This window comes from Bubalus kerabau, chromosome 2 (assembly GCF_029407905.1).
Source record: "Bubalus kerabau isolate K-KA32 ecotype Philippines breed swamp buffalo chromosome 2, PCC_UOA_SB_1v2, whole genome shotgun sequence".
Lineage (NCBI taxonomy): Eukaryota > Metazoa > Chordata > Mammalia > Artiodactyla > Bovidae > Bubalus > Bubalus kerabau.
Window position 1 is genome coordinate 103545101 of NC_073625.1, and position 20517 is coordinate 103565617.

At 39.0% G+C, this 20517-nt stretch overlaps 1 long non-coding RNA gene across 1 annotated transcript; it reads left to right on the plus strand.

The window, feature by feature from the left end:
- The first annotated feature begins 9178 nt into the window (after positions 1-9178).
- On the plus strand, positions 9179-19254 carry LOC129643514 (uncharacterized). The gene is made up of 2 exons (XR_008710343.1): positions 9179-9353; positions 19013-19254. It is a non-coding gene; the product is annotated as an uncharacterized LOC129643514 (long non-coding RNA).
- Positions 19255-20517: the final 1263 nt, after the last annotated feature.

The window sequence follows — 20517 nt, forward strand, 5'->3', positions numbered from 1 at the left end:
ATCTGAAGAAAAAAATATATACCTGTCTGCAAGGATACATGCACTTCAATGTTCATCACGACACTGTTTACAATAGCCAAGACATGGAAGCAACCTAAATGTCCACTTATAGATGAATAGATAAAAAAGATGTGGTACGTGTATCCAATGGAATGTTACTCAGCCATTAAAAAGCATGAAATAATGCTACTTGCAACTATGCAGATAGATCTAGAGATTGTCATACTGAGTTAAGTAAGTCAAAGAGAGAGAGAGAGAAATATTGTGTGATATCACTTATATGTGGAATCTAAAAAAAGGATACAAATAAACTTATTTACAAAACAAAAACAAAGTCATTGACTTAGAAAACAAGTTTATGATTACCAGAGAGGAACAGTGGGAGCAGGGGAGAGATAGTTAAGGAGTTTGGGATTTACATGCACACACTGCTATATTTAAAGTGGATAAGCAGCAAGGACCTACTGTATAGCACAGGGAACTCTGCTCAACGTTATGTAACAACTTAAATAAGAAAATAATTTGAAAAAATATATATACATGTATATGCATAACTGAATCACTTTGCTGCATATCTGAAACTAACACAACATTGTTAATCTACGTTGCTGTTGCTGTTCCCTCCCTAAGTTGTGTCTGACTCTTTGTGACCCATGAACTGTGGTACACCAGGCTTCCTGGTCCTCCATTATCTCCTGGAGTTTGCACGAGTTCATGTTCACTGAGTTGGTGATGCTATCTAACCATCTTATCCTCTGCTGTCTTCTTCTCATGTTGCCTTCAATCTTTCCCCTAATCAAGTATGCTCCAATATAAAATGAGAAGTTTTTAAAAATGTGTTAAGATTAGAAATGGTTCCAACATACTTGGTATACTATTTCTAAAAGACTGAAAATACTGACATAAGCAGATAGTCATGGAAACTCGATTGAAGTGAGAAGAATTTTTATTCCATTTAGTAATATTTTCCCTTGACACCTGGGACCGGTAGTCAAGGGCATAACATACTAATAATCAAAACTTTTTCCACAGGAAATTTTGAATAAGAGAAAAAGTTTTCACTCAATCACAAAGAAATATTTTGAAGAGACAGGATCATGAAGTACATATAATCAGATATATATGTAAAAACACACAAACAAAATCTAAAATTGCCTTTATGTATTATACTTGATTTTGTTCATTTTGTTCAGTTCAGTTCTCCTAAACTGAACTGAATCTGCAAGCTTCCTTGAGACCATTTGTCTTATAAATGGCCTGCTATCTACAATGAAGAATAACGGACCCACTCAATTACATTGAATCGAAATCTGCAACCACCTTTTAAGAATCTACTGTGGTAGAAACTAGAAATACTGAGATAAAAGAGAAGTGGTTCCTGCCCAAAGGACCCTCATCATGGATCTCCTTGGAGCTCTGTGTAATCATTTGCTTTATTCCTCCAACAAAAGTTTGTTGATCTTGTTGAGTTGACCAAATGTGTGCTAAGTACTGTGACACAATAAAGAATAAGGCACTCTTCATCCTTGACATTCTTGTTCAGTTCAGCTCAGTTCAGTTCAGTCGCTCAGTCGTGTCCAACTCTTTGTGACCCCATGAATCGCAGACACTGGGCCTCGCTGTCCATCACCAACTCCCAGAGTCCACCCAAATTCATGTGCATCAAGGCGGAGATGCCATCCAGCCATCTCATCCTCTGTCGTCCCCTTCTCCTCCTGCCCCCAATCCCTCCAGGATCAGAGTCTTTTCCAATGAGTCAACTCTTCGCATGAGGTGGCCAAAGTACTGGAGTTTCAGCCTCAGCATCAGTCCTTCCAATGAACACCCAGGACTGATCTCCTTTAGGATGGACTGGTTGGATCTCCTTGCAGTCCAAGGGACTCTCAAGAGTCTTCTCCAGCACCACAGTTCAAAAGCATCAATTCTTTGGCACTCAGCTTTGTTTTTGTTTTGTAAATAAGTTTATTTGTATCTTTTTTTAAGATTACACATATAAGTGATATCACACAATATTTCTCTCTTTCTCTCTCTGACTTCACTCAGTATGACAATCTCTAGATCTATCTGCATAGTTGAAGGAGCATTATTTCATGCTTTTTAATGGCTGAGTAACATTCCATTGGATATATGCACCACATCTTTTTTATCTATTCAGAGTCCAACTCTCACATCCATACATGACCACTGGAAAAACCATAGCCTTGACTAGACAGACCTTTGTTGGCAAAGTAATGTCTCTGCTTTTTAATATGCTATCTAGTTTGGTCATAACTTTTCTTCCAAAGAGTAAGCGTCTTTTAATTTCATGGCTTCAGTCACCATCTGCAGTGATTTTGGAGCCCCCAAAAATAAAGTCTGACACTGTTTCCACTGTTTTCCCATCTATTTCCCATGAAGTGATGGGACCAGATGCCATGATCTTCGTTTTCTGAATGTTGAGCTTTAAGCCAATTTTTTCACTCTCCTCTTTCACTTTCATCAAGAGGCTTTTTAGTTCCTATTCACTTTCTGCCATAAGGGTGGTGTCATCTGCATATCTGAGGTTATTGATATTTCTCCTGGCAATCTTGATTCCAGCTTGTGCTTCTTCCAGCCTAGCGTTTCTCATGATATACTCTGCATAGAAGTTAAATAAGCAGGGTGACAATATACAGCCTTTTTGACATACTCCTTTTGATATACTTGACATACTCCTTTTCCTATTTGGAACCAGTCTGTTGTTCCATGTCCAGTTCTAACTGTTGCTTCCTGACCTGTATATAGGTTACTCAAGAGTCAGGTCAGGTGGTCTGGTATGGCCATGGGACTGGAAAAGGTCAGTTTTTATTCCAAACCCAAAGAAAAGCAATGCCAAAGAATGCTCAAACTACTGCACAATTACACTCATCTCACACGCTAGTAAAGTAATGCTCAAAATTCCCCAAGCCAGTGAAAGAGGAGAGTGAAAAAGTTAGCTTAAAACTCAACATTCAGAAAATGAAGATCATGGCACCTGGTCCCATCACTTCATGGGAAATAGATGTGGAAACAGTGGAAACAGTGTCAGACTTTATTTTGGGGGGGCTCCAAAATCACTGCAGATGGTGACTGAAGCCATGAAATTAAAAGACGCTTACTCCTTGGAAGAAAAGTTATGACAAACCTAGATAGCATATTGAAAAGCAGAGACATTACTTTGCCAACAAAGGTCTGTCTAGTCAAGGCTATGGTTTTTCCAGTGGTCATGAATGGATGTGAGAGTTGGACTGTTAAGAAAGCTGAGCACCGAAGAATTGATGCTTTTGAACTGTGGTGTTGGAGAAGACTGTTGCGAGTCCCTTGGACTGCAAGGAGATCCAGCCAGTCCATTCTGAAGGAGATCAGCCCTGGGATTTCTTTGGAAGAAATGATGCTAAAGCTGAAACTCCAGTACTTTGGCCACCTCATGCGAAGAGTTGACTCATTGGAAAAGACTCTGATGGTGGGAGGGATTGGGGGCAGGAGGAGAAGGGGACGACAGAGGATGAGATGGCTGGATGGCATCACTGACTCGATGGACGTGAGTCTGAGTGAACTCCGGGAGTTGGTGATGGACAGGGAGGCCTGGCGTGCTGCGATTCATGGGGTCACAAAGAGTCAGACATGACTGAGCGACTGAACTGAACTGAGGCTTCAGCTATACGTGAACCATGAACTTCCAGATGTTCAAGCTGGTTTTAGGAAAGGCAGGGGAACCAGAGATCAAATTGCCAATATATGCTGGGTTATTGAAAAAACAGGAGAGCTCCAAAAATATCTATTTCTGCTTTATTGACTATGTGAAAGCCTTTGACTGTGTGGGTCACAATAAACTGTGGAAAATTCTGAAAGAGATGGGAATACCAGACCCCCTGACATTACTGTGGTGTACACCAAAACAAAACACTTTTCTAAGCCTCCTCTAGTATAAAGGATAAACACTGATGGTCTGAACTTCACCAGTTACTTGCTCTTCAGTTGCTCTCAATTGGACTTTCAGACTGATTTTAAAAGACTATTTCTCTACCACAACATTGTAAATTGGTTATAGTCAAATAAAATTTTTTGAAAGGCTACTTATTTCTGATTCAAAATGTTTTGGAGGCAAATATAAAAATTCTCCTTTCCAAATTTTCAAATGTTATTCCAAATGTCTCTGAAATAAAAATGGTGGATGGAATAAGAATTAGATAAGAAAGCTGATGGCCCTAAGAGACAACAATTGCTCATTACTTACACTGAACTTAAAAAGATCTCATTATTCCAGTAACAAAGTGGCTGGTAGAGATTGCTGAGGTGGATTGCTTACCACTAGAGAAATCACCCTAGTGCCCTTCTTTCTTATTAAGTTCCAACATAATCTAGGTGAATGATTAATTTTCCCCAATAAAAGGAAGATATTAAAATGAATACACCTTTGTTTTTATTTCCATTACTCTAGGAGGTGAATCATAGAGGATCTTGCTGCAACTTATTGGGGATTTCTTTAAAAAAAAAACAACACTAGGAATAAACCTGCCATATGATCCAGCAATCCCACTACTGGGCATATACCCTGAGAAAACCATAATTCAAAAGACATATGTACCCCCAAATTTATTGTAACACTATTTACAATAGCTAGAACATGGAACCAACCTAGGTGTCCACTGATAGATGAATGGATAAAGAAGTTATGGTACAAATATACAGTGGAATATTACTCAGCCATAGAAGGAATGAATTTGAGTCAGTTCTAGTGATGTGGATGAACCTGGAGCCTGTTAAAAACAGAGTGAAGTAAGTCATAAAGAGAAAAACAAATATCATATAATAACACATATATAGAATCTAGAAAAAATGGCACTAATGAATCCATTTTCAGGGCAGGAATAGAGACACAGACATAGAGAACAGATTTGTGGACACAGCAGGGGCAGCAGAGGGTGGGATGAACTGAGCGAGTAGCACTGACACATACATTACTACATGTAAAATACACAACTAGTGGGAAGTTGCTGTGTGACACAGGGAACTTAACCTGGTGCTCCATAACTACCTAGTGGGGTGGGAGGAAGTTTCAAGAAAGGGGGAGCATATGTATACTGCTGCTAAGTCACTTCAGTCATGTCCGACTCTGCGCAACCCCATAGACGGCAGCCCACCAGGCTCCCCCGTCCCTGGGATTCTCCAGGCAAGAACACTGGAGTGGGTTGCCAGTTCCTTCTCCAATGCATGAAAGTGAAAAGTGAAAGTGAAGTCACTCAGTCGAGTCTGACCCTCAGCGACCCCATGGACTGCAGCCCACCAGGCTCCTCCATCCATGGGATTTTCCAGGCAAGAGTACTGGAGTGGGGTGCCATTGCCTTCTCTGGAACATATGTATACTTGTGGCTGATTCACATTGTTGTATGGCAGAAACCAACACAAAAAAGTAAAGCAATTATCCTCCAATTAAAAATTAAATATATATTTAATATAAAATTACTAGAACTGCTAAACAGATTAGTGAGGTAGCAGGAAACAAGATTATCATATAGAAATCCATTGCATTGTTAGTGTTAACAATGAAATATCGAAAAGGGAAAGTTAAAAAGAATCTCTTTTAAAACAAAATATTTGAGGGCATTTTTTTCCCTATATACTATATTCTAGCTAATGAATAAAGAAGAAGTGACAAAACCAAATTATCTCTACTTCTCATTCCATAATGGATCTAGGCAAAGAGCATCAATGGCTGCTAATAGAGACAACCAGGCATTCCCCTTGTAGAATAACAAGAGTATAATATAATCTGTCAGCTCATCTTCTCCCATCAAGTCTGAATCCAATCAAATCTCTACATCCAGCTATCAATTAATGAAACTACAGATGTTAGAAAAACATGTTAAATTATGTCAAAAGAATGCAATCAGCAAAATTCAGATTTTGTAAAACTGTACAGGACAAATGACTCAATTTCTTCAACAAATTTGAAAATGTTGTAGAGGAAAAGCCATAGAGACTTAAAAGATTTCTCAACTAACCACATTCTATAGGCTTTATTTGGTACCAGTTCAAACAAACAAAATATGGCTCCACATAAACACTTGTATGTAAGTTTTTATGGCAACATTATTCATAATAGCCAAAAAAAGGATAAATAAATGTAGTATGCTGCTACTGCTGCTAAGTCGCTTCAGTCGTGTCCGACTCTGTACGACCCCATAGACGGCAGCCCACCAGGCTCCTCTGTCCATGGGATTCTCCAGGCAAGAACACTGGAGTGGGTTGCCATTTCCTCCTCCAATGCATGAAAGTGAAAAGTCAAAGTGAAGTCTTTCAGTCGTGTCCGACTCTTAGCGACCCCATGGACTGCAGCCTACCAGGCTCCTCCGTCCATGGGATTTTCCAGGCAAGAGTACTGGAGTGGGGTGCCATTGCTTTCTCCAAAATGAGTATAGTATATCCATATAATGGATTATTCAGCCACAAAAAGGAATGAAGTACTTTTCCATGATACAACATACGTCAGGGGGCTCATTAGTCAAGAATCCGCCTGCTAATGCCAGACTATGAAAAATCCTATCAACAGAGGAACCTAGCAGGCTACAATACAGTCCACAGGGTCGCAAAGAATCAGACACGACTGAGTAACTAAGCACAACAAGCACAGCATATATCAACCTGGAAAATTTTAAGCTAAGAGAAGGTATTATTCACCGGGTTTGTTTTGCCCAATGTGCCTACAGCAGGCCAAAATGATCAGTCACTGATGTGAGCAGTGAAGCAAGAAAAACAGGTCTCATCTACTCCAAGAAGGCAAGATACTCATTTTTCTACGCAGGCATCTAAGTGACGGGCCTCCCAGGTGGCGCAGGTGGGCCTCCTGCCAATGCAGGAGATGTGGGTTGATTCATGGGTGGGGAAGATCCCCTGGAGGAGGAAATGGCAACCCACTCCAGTAATCTTACCTGAGAAATTCCATGGACAGAGGAGCCTAGTCCAGGGAGTCACAAGGAGTTGAACACAACTGAGCACAGCACATAACAAAGCTACAGGCTTCTGCACATCTAAAGGTCACGAATGTGCTTGCCTGCACATGCCCAGTTCAAGAGTCAATGGTCCTTTCTAATGAGTTCAGCTTCAACTATACACAGCTGACCTTGTTCTGCTTGAACTAGATGCAGCCGACTCCAAGTTCTGGGAAAACAACTCAGGCAAAATCATGTTGTTCAGGCTACCAGGTCTTTGGAGGACATGAGAGTCTTAAAATCTCCATTAGCAAAAGGAGGTGAAATGTATTTCACCCATGGGTTCAAAAGAAGCCAGACACATAGTAACTATTCTACTGATATAAAATATTTAAAATAAGCATATCCCTAGAAAGCTCATTAGTGGCTGCCAGGCACTGAGTGGGAAATAGGAAAAGTGACTGCAAATTGATACAGAGTTTCTTCTTGGGGTGATGGAAATGGTGGTTATAACAGTGGTGATGATTGTACAACTTTGTGAAAATACTGGAAACCACTGAACTGCCCATTTTTAAATGGTGAATATTATGGCTTGTGAATTGTACCTCATTCTTCAGGGAAAAAATGAACACATCTTTCACTCACTGGTCTGGGTTGAAGCTAACTGAAGCTATAACAACTTAGGGTAACATACTTGGAATCAAATCTGCTTTTTAATAAAAATGGGCTGGCAAATGAATGAATACCTAAAGTTCAGACTAGACTTTCCTATATCAATATCTCCTGCTTTTTGCTTTCTCCTAGAAGTACAATATGGTAGAACTAAAAAAGTTTTTTCTTGACAAAGTGAAAGGCGCTCATTCGTATCCTATTCTTTGCAACCCCATGGACTGAATTCTCCAGGCCAGAATACTGGAATTGGTAGCCTTTCCCTTCTCCAGGGGATCTTTCCAACCCAAGGATCGAACCCTGGTCTCCCACATTGCAGGCGGATTCTTTACCACCTGAGCCACCAGGGAAGCTTTCTTGACAAACTAGACTTTAAATTCTACAAGGGCAAAGACCATGCTTATTGTACTCACTGCCTGGCGTATACACAGAGACTGAGGCTGCTCGGTCATGTCTGACTTTTTGAGATGTCATGAACTATAGCCTACCAGGCTTCTCTGTCCATGGATTCTTCCAGGCAAGAATACTGTATTGGGTTGCCATTCCCTTCTCCAGGGGATCTTCCCAAACCAGGGATTGAACCCAGATCCTCCCACATTACAGGCATATTCCTTACCATTTGAGCCATCAGAGAAGCCCTACACAGAGACTAGCACAGAAGAAAGTGTGTTGAATAAATGGGAAAGCAAATAATTCATTTAACTTTCTTAGAAGAGCAAGAGTCTTTCGACTTTAATTTTTCTTTTTAATTTTGTAAAAAAAAATGAAGAATAATTGATTTATAATAGCATATAAGTTTCAGGTGTGTGTGTGTGTATATATATATACACACACACATATATATGTATTATTTTCCCTTGTAGATTATTATATGATATTAAGTATAGTTAACAACAACATATCTTTAATCAACTGTACTCCAATACATACTAAATTTTTTTTTTTAAACTTAAAAAACATTGAGTATAGTTTCCTGTGCTATACAGTAGGTCCTTTTTGGTTACCTGTTTACACATAGTAGTGTCAATATGTTTGGAGAAGGAAATGGCAACCCACTCCAGTGTTCTTGCCTGGAGAATCCCAGGGACAGCGGAGCCTGGTGGGCTGCCGTCTATGGGGTCACACCGAGTCGGACACGACTGAAGCGACGCAGCAGCAGCAGCAGCAGCAGCAGTGTCAATATGTTCATATCAGTCTCCTAATTTATCCCCCCCAACACCCCCTTTCCCTTTTGGTAATTACGAGTTTGTTTTCTGAGTCTGTGAATCCCTTTCTGTTTTGTAAATAAGTTCATTTGTATCTTTTTTTTTTTTTTTGGATTCCACATATAAGCAATATCATTTATTTGCTTTTTCTGGGTTGCTTCCCTTAGCATAATAATCACTAGGTCCATCCATGTTACTGCAAATGACATTATTTCATTCTTTTTATGTCTAATATTCGATATTTTATATATATACAAAATGGAATATATATATACATACATAGATAGTGCATCTTCTTTATCCATTCATCTGTTGATGGACACTTAGGCTGCTTCCATGTCTTGGCTATCCTAAATAGTGCTGCAATTAACATTACATTGCATGGGGGGAGGAGCCAAGATGGCGGAGGAGTAGGACGGGGAGAACACTTTCTCCCCCACAAATTCATCAAAAGAGCATTTAAACATCGAGTAAATTCCACAAAACAACTTCCGAATGCCGGCAGAGGACATCAGGCACCCAGAAAAGCAGCCCAACTCTTCGAAAGGAGGTAGGAAAAAATATAAAAGACAAAAAAAGAGACAAAAGAGGGAGGGACGGAGTTCCGTCCCGGGAAGGGAGTCTTAAAAAGAGAGAAGTTTCCAAACACCAGGAAACCCTCTCACTGCCGAATCTGTGCCGAGCTTTGGAAGCACAGAGGGCAACATAAAAGGGAGGGGAAAAAAAAAAAAATAAACAATTAAAAATCGCGGATTGTGAGCCCTACGGGAACTCCCCCAGCGGAGAAGCAGCGCAGACGCCTGCACACGGCATTAGCAAGCGGGGGCTGGGCAGGGAAGTGCGGCACGGGCTGTGTCCCTTAGAGTAAGAATCGGGCCGAATGTCCTGAGCGCTATCTGAGCGAAATAATTTGGGCTAGCAAACCAGACTGTGGGATATCTACCACGCGAAAAGCCAGCCCTAACCTAAGACACCGCCAGGCCCGCGCACAGAACAAAGGACTGAACAGAGATAGCCGGCTGCAGACCTCCCCCTCCGGTGACAGGCAACCAGAGCCGGAAGGGGGCAATCGCAGCCCCAGAGAGACACTATCTATAAAACTGTAAGCAGGCTTCTTTGCTAACTAAAACTTCTTGGGGGTCTGGACGGTCAACATCTGCCTGAGAAGGTGCGCCGGTTTTACACCCAGATAACCGAGTGGCGGGGAGGCGATAAGTCGCAGCATTGGCGCCCGCCAAGCACCTCATCGCCTGAGCTGCTCGACCTGGGAAGAACACAAAACGCAGGCCCAACCGAGTCTGCGCCTCTGAGGACTACCCGAGTGCCTGAACCTGAGCGGCTTGGACCTGGGAGCTCAGCCCAGGGCCGGCCTCTGATTGTTCCCGGCGGAACAACCTAGAGCCCAAGCAGTGTGGGCAGGGAGGTTACTCGCGCCGTGAGCGGGGGCAGACCCAGTGTGGCCGAGGCACTTCGAGCGCACGCCAGTGTTATCTGTTTGCAGCATCCCTCCCTCCCTCCCCACAGCGCGGCTGAACAAGTGAGCCTAAATTAAAAAAAAAAAAAAATAGGGTCCTCCACCGTCCCCTTTGTGTCAGGGCGGGAACCAGACACTGAAGAGACCAGCAAACAGAAGAAGCTATAACAGAGGGAAACGCCTTGGAAGCTACAGGCCATAGATTAAAACCCTGTGGTTACTACGGATTACATAGGAAGGGGCCTATAGATCTTGAGAAATATAAGTCGGACTAAGGAACTGCCAAAAATGAACTGAACCCACAATACTCACAACAAAACCAGAGAAAGACCTAGATATATTTTTACTATTTTTACGATCAATCTTTCTTTCTTTCTTTTTTTTTTTAATTAAAAAAAAATTTTTTTTAAGTCCTCTATTGTCCTTTAATTTTCACTTTTATAACTATTACTTTAAAAAAAAAAAAAAAAGACCCTATTTTTTTTTTTTTTTTTTTTTCTTCTTCAGCAAACTTCATATATATATTTTATAATTTTTTGACCGTGGTTTTTTTTTTTTTTTTTTTTTTTCTTTTTTCTTTTTCTTCTTTTCTTTAACATTGCATTTTTGAAATTCCAAACTCTACTCTAGATTTTTAATTTTAGCCTTTTGATATATGTTATCAATTTTGTACCTATAGTTTTTTTCATAATTGCTGTGACTTTTTTTTTTTCCTCTGTTTCTTTCTCTTCTTCTTTTATATAACATCGTATATCTGCAATTCCAAACTCTACTCAAGATTTTTAATTTATGCTTTTTGGTATTTGATATCAATTTTGTACCTGTATTTTCTTTATAATTTTTGCGACATTGTTTTTGTTGGTTTGTTTGTTTTCTCTCTTTATTTTTCTTCTTCTTCTTTTTTTTTTTTTTTTTTTTAACGTTGTATTTTTGAAATTCCAAACTCTACTCTGGATTTTTAATTTTTGCTGTTTGGTATTAGTTATCAATTTTGTACCTGTAGTTTCTTTATTACTTTCACGACCTTGTTTGTTTTTCTTTGTTCGTTTTTTCTCTCTTTCTTTTCCTTCTCCTTTTCATTAACATCGCATTTTTGAAATTCCAAACTCTACTCTAATTTCTAATTTTTGTTTTTATGTATTTGTTACCAATTTTGTACCTTTAAGAACCCAATCTTCAGGACCCATTTTTCACTAGTGTACGAGATTACTGGCTTGACTGCTCTCTCTCCCTTTGGACTCTCCATTTTCTCCACCAGGTCACCTGTATCTCCTCCCTAACCCCTCTCTACTCTACCCAACTCTGTGAATTTCTGTGTGTTCCAGACGGTGGAGAACACTTAAGGAACTGATTACTGGCTGGATCTGTCTCCCGCCTTTTCATTTCCCCCTTTTATCCTTCTGGCCACCTCTGTCTCCTGCCTCCTTCTTCTCTTCCCTGTATAACTCCGTGAACATCTCTGAGCGGTCCAGTTGTGGAGTGCACATAAGGAAGTGACTACTGGCTAGCCCACTCTCTCCACTATTGATTCCACCTCATCTCATTTGGGTCACCTCTAACTCCCTCCTCCCTCTTCTCTTCTCCATGTAACGCTGTGAACCTCTCTGAGTGACCCTCACAGTAGAGAAACTTTTCATCTTTAACGTAGATGTTTTATCAGTGGTGCTGTATAGAAGGAGAAGTTTTGAAACTACTGTAAAATTAAGACCGATAACTGGAAGTAGGAGGCTTAAGTCCAATCCCTGACTCCAGGGAACTCCTGACTCCAAGGAACATTAATTGACAGGAGCTCATCAAACGCCTCCATACCGACACTGAAACCAAGCACCACACAAGGGCCAACAAGTTCCAGGGAAAGACATAACAAGCAAATTCACCAGCAACAAAGGAACACAGCCCTGAGCTTCAAGATACAGGCTGCCCAAAGTCACCCCAAAACCATAGACATCTCATAACTCATTACTGGACATTTCATTACACTCCAGAGAGAAGAAATACAGCTCCATCCACCAGAACATCGACACAAGCTTCCCTAACCAGGAAACCTTGACAAGCCACCTGTACAAACCCACACACAGCGAGGAAACGCCACAATAAAGAGAACTCCACAAACTGCCAGAATACAGAAAGGACACCCCAAACTCAGCAATTTAAACAAGATGAAGAGACAGAGGAATAGCCAGCAGATAAAGGAACAGGATAAATGCCCACCAAACCAAACCAAAGAGGAAGAGATAGGGAATCTACCTGATAAAGAATTCCGAATAATGATAGTGAAATTGATCCAAAATCTTGAAATTAAAATGGAATCACAGATAAATAGCCTGGAGGCAAGGATTGAGAAGATGCAAGAAAGGTTTAACAAGGACTTAGAAGAAATAAAAAAGAGTCAATATATAATGAATAATGCAATAAGTGAAATTAAAAACACTCTGGAGGCAACAAATAGTAGAATAACAGAGGCAGAAGATAGGATTAGTGAATTAGAAGATAGAATGGTAGAAATAAATGAATCAGAGAGGAAAAAAGAAAAACGAATTAAAAGAAATGAGGATAATCTCAGAGACCTCCAGGACAATATTAAACGCTACAACATTCGAATCATAGGGGTCCCAGAAGAAGAAGACAAAAAGAAAGACCATGAGAAAATACTTGAGGAGATAATAGTTGAAAACTTCCCTAAAATGGGGAAGGAAATAATCACCCAAGTCCAAGAAACCCAGAGAGTCCCAAATAGGATAAACCCAAGGCGAAACACCCCAAGACACATAGTAATCAAATTAACAAAGATCAAACACAAAGAACAAATATTAAAAGCAGCAAGGGAAAAACAACAAATAACACACAAGGGAATTCCCATAAGGATAACAGCTGATCTTTCAATAGAAACTCTTCAAGCCAGGAGGGAATGGCAAGACATACTTAAAATGATGAAAGAAAATAATCTACAGCCCAGATTATTGTACCCAGCAAGGATCTCATTCAAGTATGAAGGAGAAATCAAAAGCTTTTCAGACAAGCAAAAGCTGAGAGAATTCTGCACCACCAAACCAGCTCTCCAACAAATACTAAAGGATATTCTCTAGACAGGAAACACAAAAATGGTGTATAAATTCGAACCCAAAACAATAAAGTAAATGGCAACGGGGTCATACTTATCAGTAATTACCTTAAACGTAAATGGGTTGAATGCCCCAACCAAAAGACAAAGACTGGCTGAATGGATACAAAAACAAGACCCCTGCATATGTTGTCTACAAGAGACCCACCTCAAAACAGGGGACACATACAGACTGAAAGTGAAGGGCTGGAAAAAGATTTTCCATGCGAATAGGGACCAAAAGAAAGCAGGAGTAGCAATACTCATATCAGATAAAATAGACTTTAAAACAAAGACTGTGAAAAGAGACAAAGATGGTCACTACATAATGATCAAAGGATCAATCCAAGAAGAAGATATAACAATTATAAATATATATGCACCCAACACGGGAGCACCACAGTATGTAAGACAAATGCTAACAAGTATGAAAGAAGAAATTAACAATAACACAATAATAGTGGGAGACTTTAATACCCCACTCACACCTATGGATAGATCAACTAAACAGAAAATTAACAAGGAAACACAAACTTTAAACGATACAATAGACCAGTTAGACCTAATTGATATCTATAGGACATTTCATCCCAAAACAATGAATTTCACCTTCTTCTCAAGCGCACATGGAACCTTCTCCAGGATAGATCACATCCTGGGCCATAAAGCTAGCCTTGGTAAATTCAAAAAAATAGAAATCATTCCAAGCATCTTTTCTGACCACAATGCAGTAAGATTAGATCTCAATTACAGGAGAAAAACTATTAAAAAATCCAACATATGGAGGCTGAACAACACGCTGCTGAATAACCAACAAATCACAGAAGAAATCAAAAAAGAAATCAAAATTTGCATAGAAACGAATGACAATGAAAACACAACAACCCAAAACCTGTGGGACACGGTAAAAGCAGTCCTAAGGGGAAAGTTCATAGCAATACAGGCACACCTCAAGAAACAAGAAAAAAGTCAAATAAATAACCTAACTCTACACCTAAAGCAACTAGAAAAGGAAGAAATGAAGAACCCCAGGGTTAGTAGAAGGAAAGAAATCTTAAAAATTAGAGCAGAAATAAATGCAAAAGAAACAAAAGAGACCATAGCAAAAATCAACAAAACCAAAAGCTGGTTCTTTGAAAGGATAAATAAAATTGACAAACCATTAGCCAGACTCATCAAGAAACAAAGGGAGAAAAATCAAATCAATAAAATTAGAAATGAAAATGGAGAGATCACAACAGACAACACAGAAATACAAAGGATCATAAGAGACTACTATCAACAATTATATGCCAATAAAATGGACAACGTGGAAGAAATGGACAAATTCTTAGAAAAGTACAACTTTCCAAAACTCGATCAGGAAGAAATAGAAAATCTTAACAGACCCATCACAAGCACGGAAATTGAAACTGTAATCAAAAATCTTCCAGCAAACAAAAGCCCAGGTCCAGACGGCTTCACAGCTGAATTCTACCAAAAATTTAGAGAAGAGCTAACACCTATCCTGCTCAAACTCTTCCAGAAAATTGCAGAGGATGGTAAACTTCCAAACTCATTCTATGAGGCCACCATCACCCTAATACCAAAACCTGACAAAGATCCCACAAAAAAAGAAAACTACAGGCCAATATCACTGATGAACATAGATGCAAAAATCCTTAACAAAATTCTAGCAATCAGAATCCAACAACACATTAAAAAGATCATACACCAGGACCAAGTGGGCTTTATCCCAGGGATGCAAGGATTCTTCAATATCCGCAAATCAATCAATGTAATACACCACATTAACAAATTGAAAAATAAAAACCATATGATTATCTCAATAGATGCAGAGAAAGCCTTTGACAAAATTCAACATCCATTTATGATCAAAACTCTCCAGAAAGCAGGAATAGAAGGAACCTACCTCAACATAATCAAAGCTATATATGACAAACCCACAGCAAACATTATCCTCAATGGTGAAAAATTGAAAGCATTTCCTCTAAAGTCAGGAACAAGACAAGGGTGCCCACTTTCACCATTACTATTCAACATAGTTTTGGAAGTTTTGGCCACAGCAATCAGAGCAGAAAAAGAAATAAAAGGAATCCAAATTGGAAAAGAAGAAGTAAAGCTCTCACTGTTTGCAGATGACATGATCCTCTACATAGAAAACCCTAAAGACTCCACCAGAAAATTACTAGAACTAATCAATGACTATAGTAAAGTTGCAGGATATAAAATCAACACACAGAAATCCCTTGCATTCCTATACACTAATAATGAGAAAACAGAAAGAGAAATTAAGGAAACAATTCCATTCACCATTGCAACGGAAAGAATAAAATACTTAGGAATATATCTACCTAAAGAATCTAAAGACCTATATATAGAAAACTATAAAACACTGGTGAAAGAAATCAAAGAGGACACTAACAGATGGAGAAATATACCATGTTCATGGATTGGAAGAATCAATGTAGTGAAAATGAGTATACTACCCAAAGCAATCTATAGATTCAATGCAATCCCTATCAAGCTACCAACAGCATTCTTCACAGAGCTAGAACAAATAATTTCACAATTTGTATGGAAAAACAAAAAACCTCGAATAGCCAAAGCGATCTTGAGAAAGAAGAATGGAACTGGAGGAATCAACCTACCTGACTTCAGGCTCTACTACAAAGCCACAGTCATCAAGACAGTATGGTACTGGCACAAAGACAGAAATATAGATCAATGGAACAAAATAGAAAGCCCAGAGATAAATCCACGCACATATGGACACCTTATCTTCGACAAAGGAGGCAAGAATATACAATGGATTAAAGACAATCTCTTTAACAAGTGGTGCTGGGAACTCTGGTCAACCACTTGTAAAAGAATGAAACTAGAACACTTTCTAACACCATACACAAAAATAAACTCAAAATGGATTAAAGATCTAAACGTAAGACCAGAAACTATAAAACTCCTAGAGGACAACATAGGCAAAACACTCTCTGACATACATCACAGCAGGATCCTCTATGACCCACCTCCCAGAATATTGGAAATAAAAGCAAAAATAAACAAATGGGACCTAATTAACCTTAAAAGCTTCTGCACATCAAAGGAAACTATTGGCAAGGTGAAAAGACAGCCTTCAGAATGGGAGAAGATAATAGCAAATGAAGCAACTGACAAACAACTAATCTCGAGAATATACAAGCAACTCCTACAGCTCAACTCCAGAAAAATAAATGACCCAATCAAAAAATGGGCCAAAGAACTAAATAGACATTTCTCCAAAGAAGACATAAAGATGGCTAACAAACACATGAAAAGATGCTCAACATCACTCATTATCAGAGAAATGCAAATCAAAACCACTATGAGGTACCATTTCACACCAGTCAGAATGGCTGCAATCCAAAAGTCTACAAGTAATAAATGCTGGAGAGGGTGTGGAGAAAAGGGAACCCTCTTACACTGTTGGTGGGAATGCAAACTAGTGCAGCCACTATGGAGAACAGTGTGGAGATTCCTTAAAAAACTGGAAATAGACATGCCTTATGATCCAGCAATCCCACTGCTGGGCATACACACTGAGAAAACCAGAAGGGAAAGAGACACGAGTACCCCAATGTTCATCGCAGCACTGTTTATAATGGCCAGGACATGGAAGCAACCTAGATGTCCATCAGCAGATGAATGGATAAGAAAGCTGTGGTACATATACACAATGGAGTATTATTCAGCCATTAAAAAGAATACATTTGAATCAGTTCTAATGAGGTGGATGAAACTGGAGCCTATTATACAGAGTGAAGTAAGCCAGAAAGAAAAACACCAATACAGTATACTAACGCATATATATGGAATTTAGAAAGATGGTAACAATAACCCTGTGTACGAGACAGCAAAAGAGACACAGATGTATAGAACAGTCTTATGGACTCTGTGGGAGAGGGAGAGGGTGGGAAGATTTGGGAGAATGGCATTGAAACATGTAAATATCATGTATGAAATGAGTTGCCAGTCCAGGTTCGATGCACGATACTGGATGCTTGGGGCTGGTGCACTGGGACGACCCAGAGGGATGGAATGGGGAGGGAGGAGGGAGGAGGGTTCAGGATGGGGAACACATGTGTACCTGTGGCGGATTCATTTTGATATTTGGCAAATCTAATACAGTTATGTAAAGTTTAAAAATAAAATAAAATTAAAAAAAAAAAAAAAAATAAAATAAAATAAAATAAAATTTAAAAAAAAAAAAAAAAACATTACATTGCATGAATTGTAAATATAGTACTACACAATCTCAGTTTGTTGAATCCACAGATATGGAACCTAAGGAAAGTGAGGGGAAACAGTAATTTATGAACTTGAAAAAGATGTTATTTGAAGAAAGAAAAGGGGAAAACACCACCATCATTAAAGACCAAAGGCTTATGCCTTGGTGACCTATTTTAAGTCTTTTAAGTTTTATTTTTGTAAGGATCATTTTATTTATATATTATTAGGTTTACAATTAATTTTATTTTTTTCCAGTGTTTTTGAGATACAACTGACATAACACTGAGTAAGTTTAAGGTGTACATTGTGATGATTTGGCATATGTTTATCTTGCATGTGAAATGATTACCATAGCAAGGTTAGTTAACACCTCTGTCATATCATATAATTATAATTCCTTTTTTGTGGTGAGAACATTAGGAATTTTCAAGTATAAAATATAGTTTTGTTAACTATAATCACCATGGTGTATATTAGGTTGTCAGAACTTATTCATCTTATAACTGGAAGTTTAATAAACTTTATTTTCAAAGTTTCTTAAAAAAAGACTAAAATATGTACATATGTAAGCACCTATGTACACATGTAAGCACCTATGTACACATATATGCATAGACTACATTCAGACTTGTTGATCACTATTTTGTTTCTAAATGCAAAATAGACCATCTGTTAAAAGAATTATTTCAGGGCTTTGCCAAAGGTCCACACTTTCATGTGTGCTTTGGGTCCCTGCCCTTTTCATGATAAGTTGTTTTTCCCCTTCTTTCTCTTGCCTTTGCCAAAGAATGTGATACTTTTTCCACTCCATGCTTGGTTTTTGTGTATTAATTAGCATAAACTGCTACTAGGGATTCTTGGAATTCTGAACTTTCACAACATGTGCTATTTCTAAGGTAACTGAAAAGAAACATGGTCTGGATTTATCAATCGTATTACATCCTTCAGGTAGTATCAGTTGATTTCAGCATTTTCAAAGCTCTATTGTTGAAAATGAATTGAGTTTGATACCTTTGGGATAAAAGCTATAAACTCTGGAAAACTTTTTTAAAATGTTCAGATGAATATATGCATATTATCTATGTAAATGATATAATCTGTATAGTGCACACACGCATATATATATTTTATCTTTCTGGCAATAAATTGGGGTGGGGTACATGTGTATAGTGATAGTCTAAAAATGGTTCCTGAAGTTATCAAATATTCATCCCTAGAACCTACAAATATTATATTTGGAAAAATTATCTTTATTACTTTGTTTGAAAAAATAATCTTTGTGCAGATGATTAAGTTAAGGATCTTGAAATGTGGTTATATTCTGGATTATCCAGGTAGACCCTAAATGCAATCCCATATATCCTTGTAGGATGGAGGCAAGAGGAGATTTGACACCTACAGAAGAGGAAGAGACAAGCTAAACCATGGGAGCAGAAACTGAAGTGATATAGCCACAAGCTGAGAATTGCTGGGAGCCAACAGAATCTAGAAGAAGCAAGAACCAAATTGCCCCTGGAGCTTCCAGAGGAATCACATCTTTTCCAATATCTTGATATTGATCCACCAAAATTGATTTCCAGACCGTAAGAGAATAAATTTCTATTGTTTTAAGCCACCAAGTCTATGGTTATTTGCTATAGCAGCAATGGGAAACATATAAATACACACGCAAAAATTGCACATACAGTATAAATGTGTGACTAAAACCATCACTGCACCCTCTCTAAGGCACCCTCTGTAAGGAATTGGGAGGAATCTCTGAAAGACAAAAATTATGCAGGCTGGACTGATTAAAAGCCACCATCCCAAACCTATGCATAATTAAACTACTGAAAATATGGAACTTGGTATCAAAAACTGCACACCTGGAGAATGATGGGTGTCAGAGGCAATAAACATGGCGGCTATAGGAGCAGGCGAGGGGAACAGCCCTGCCCTGTGACTCCTCACGTGGCGGCAGTTGCTTATAGTAGGATGAGATGGTTTGGTAGGTGAGAAAGGATGATAAACAATGTGCATGTGACTGTGGACCTGGGAGGAAATGATGAACACCCACACTCAGAAAGAATAGGCACTGAGGTCCCATACTGTCAGCATGCCATGTTTTCCCCACACTTGCAGTGAAACAATGTTCTGGCAGGCTGCATGAACACCTACAACAAGATAATCAAAAATAAAACTCCACTACAAACAAGTGTAAACAATCCAGAATAATAAGCTATTTGAGGAAGCCAAAACCTAAGAGAGAGAGAGAGTAAACTCAATGAATGGAAGAAACTAAAACAGAGAAACAGAGTTGAGTAAGCTAAATGAAGGTTTTTTTTTTAATATAATTATATTAAAAAGCAGAGACATTACTTTGCCAACAACAGTCCGTCTAGTCAAAGCTATGGTTTTTCCAGTAGTCATGTATGGATGTGAGTTGGACTATAAAGAAAGCTGAGCACCGAAGAATTGATGCTTTTGAACTGTGGTGTTGGAGAAGACTTTTGAGAGTCCCTTGGACTGCAAGGACATCCAACCTAAAGGAAATCAGTCCTGAATATTCATTGGAAGGACTGATGCTAACGTTGTAACTCCAATACTTTGGCCACCTGATGCGAAGAACTGACTCATTTTAAAAGACCCTGATGCTGGGAAAGATTGAAGGCGGGAGGAGAAGGGGACAACAGAGGATGAGATGGTTGGATGGCATCACTGACTTAATGGACATGAGTTTGAGTAGGCTCTAGGAGTTGGTGATGGACAGGGAGGCCTGGGGTGCTGCAGTCCATGGGGTCACAAAGAGTCAGACACGACTGAGCGACTGAACTGAACTGAACACCCTTAATGAAGATTAAAAGAAGCTGATGCAGTCATAGAAATAGTCAGCTT